The sequence below is a fragment of the Aedes albopictus genome, chromosome 1, assembly GCF_035046485.1.
Source record: "Aedes albopictus strain Foshan chromosome 1, AalbF5, whole genome shotgun sequence".
NCBI lineage: Eukaryota > Metazoa > Arthropoda > Insecta > Diptera > Culicidae > Aedes > Aedes albopictus.
Genome location: NC_085136.1, coordinates 131,776,273 through 131,778,798, shown reverse-complemented (window position 1 = coordinate 131,778,798; position 2,526 = coordinate 131,776,273). Strand labels below are relative to the sequence as shown.

At 47.9% G+C, this 2,526-nt stretch overlaps 1 long non-coding RNA gene across 1 annotated transcript; it reads right to left on the bottom strand.

Annotated features, from left to right (window-relative positions):
* Positions 1–657: 657 nt before the first annotated feature.
* Positions 658–2,182, bottom strand: LOC134285662 (uncharacterized). The gene is made up of 2 exons (XR_009996528.1): positions 794–2,182; positions 658–750 (listed from the first exon to the last, which is right to left on the bottom strand). It is a non-coding gene; the product is annotated as an uncharacterized LOC134285662 (long non-coding RNA).
* Between the last annotated feature and the right edge of the window lie 344 nt (positions 2,183–2,526).

The following is a 2,526-nucleotide window of genomic DNA, read 5'->3' as shown; positions in this document are numbered from 1 at the left end:
GATTTTTAAGCCCAGTGTTGCGACGCTGTACAACAATGATTAAGGCAGTTTTGCTTTCACATCGTTTCTCGATGCTGCCTGTTTTGAATTCTTAAGATGAAGCACGTTTGCAACAAATGTTTAGATTGAGGTTGCTGAATCTATTTTTATAGTAGCAAGTCATTGGCAGAGAAGCTCTCAGTTAATAATGGTGGAAGTGCTCATAGAACACGGAGAAGCGGAGAAGCAGATTTTGTTCCAGTGGGACCGTTACGCCAAGAAAAAGAAGAAGAAGAAGCAAACGCTTGTACGGGTATGTTCTGCGTGTAATGTGACGAAACTAGCCTGACCCTGAAGAATCCTCTTCAAGTTGCTACACTTACACCACCTTCTTTTTCTCTAAAATATCTGTAGGTTGTAACCCGACAGCCTTGCGAGTTTCCCGGTGACAAGTAAAAATGGCTTAAGCGCCACTCCCGAGGGAGACCACTTACCGAGATTGATGGTTGCCCGACCTTATTGAGACCCTTCAGGGTAGGGTTCAAGTTTTTCCCAAATCAATGGGCGGGAAACGAGCTGGCTGATCAGGGAAACGTAATGCCTCACGACCGAAGTCGTGCAAATAGAGAAATTGGTACGCGTGAAATTGATTTCCGCCGGCGGCAAAGTAAGGCTCGCGACGGTTATCATCACGGGAAAACAAGACTCAAACACCTCGAACGAATCTTCGTTCGATTAAAGTAATGTCCCTCGGTTGGATTCAGGGCCAACCTCCCCAAAAAATTACCTCAAAACCTAAAAAACGACCGGAAACGTGAAACTGCTTCTACATTTACCTCTTCAGATCTCTCCCACTAAAAGAACGACATAACGACACTTATGCTCAAACTACTCATTTATTTTATCGCATCGAGAAAAACCAATTTCACATCTATTTCAATCCATTTCCATCTATATTTACAACCATCACACTTCTACTTCATCGACATAATCTTATACACTAGGCCTAGCTCTGTTCATTCCCTCAGACTTCTCTCTCTAACCTCTCTCTCTTTGTGCGGTAAAATGATTTACTGTGCGGTGCGACTTTTGGTGTTCATTGGCAAAAACGTGCACTTCATTGCAGCCGACTACGTCGCATAAGCGGGCGAACGGTAGGGCGCGGGAAAAAAGATCGGTGGGGCCACGCTAGTGGTTTGACCGGACTAGGGGCGAAAATCACCATGCGCATGGGAAAAAATAATCAGAGTACTCACGGTTTGATCTTACTTGTGTGGAGGCATCGGCGGTTGCTTGTTGCTATTGCGGCGGGTCACGTGATCGACACGCGGTGACTCCTGCTCCTTCTACTACGGGATCATGCAGTGGCCGTGCTCAACGGCGCCTCACGCGGGGTTCGTGGTCTTCCGACGGGATACAGCCGTCGACTCGCTGGTCGTCACCAGCGGTGGCGTCGAGGTAGCGAGCGTGCTCCTCACGCGGGGGACTCCGGTTCGAAACCGGTCGGTGGTCACTCCAAAACTTTTTCTTCACGAAAACTTCACTATTCCACTCTACTCACGGTATGGTTGCCGATACGAAACCGGACTTCGCTGTTGCCGCCCTGCCAAGGGCGCGGTAATGACGGACGCTGCCCCTCCGGCCCACGTGTATCGCCGGGTCAAACTCCGAAGCTGGAAAGCGGGGTCGAAAACGGTCGCTGACTTGGTGGTGTGGTGTGACGGGCTTCGCAACTTGCCACGAACCTATTCAAATAAAAACCGTTGCACGGTACGTGACTTCACCACACTATTGTCACAATATGGTACACCTATATTACCTGTCGCATCCAGGGTTCTACGCACGCACTTCAAAACCGCCTTTCGCACACTTTCACTATGGCACTAAACTTGCTTAACTTGCTAACTGACTGAGGGAATTATGAGAAAAGATCTAAATTAGTAAAATTCAAAGTTATTTCACGTTTATTAAAGTTCACCTGAACTTTCACACCACGGCGCGGTAGACTAAACTTGGACCGATCTCGCCTCTTCTGCAGTCCAGAACGAAGTGGACGAGTCAAGTTCTAAGATCCTCAGAATAGGCGCGAGATATGAAAATCTTCGTCGCCGGAAATTACGCGAAATCCACGAAGTGGAATTTCGCGAAGGTCAAAAGTCGCCTTCACACACACACACCACTTTCTCTACCCGTCCGGAGAAAGCATTCCATCTCCCTCTGAAGACCCGATCTATCAACTCGTATCCCTCCCGAACATCAATAAAAGAATCGAGGGGTCAACGATACTTGAACCCAGGTCGATGCCCGAAGCACAGACTCGATTTTAGATTTGGTTGTCGCTTTACGCTCGGCACCAGAATTACACATGGCACTCATTCTGTTTTTGGTATGCGGAGTGGAGCAAACACGGGGATGCTACGGTGATCTGATTTTGTTGCCGCTTATCATGCGCAACCAGTGCTCACTAATACCAACATTTACTCAATACATCGTCGGGAGGAAATAAGGAAAAACGCACTTTGGCGAACAAAGTTTGCGAAAAGAGGT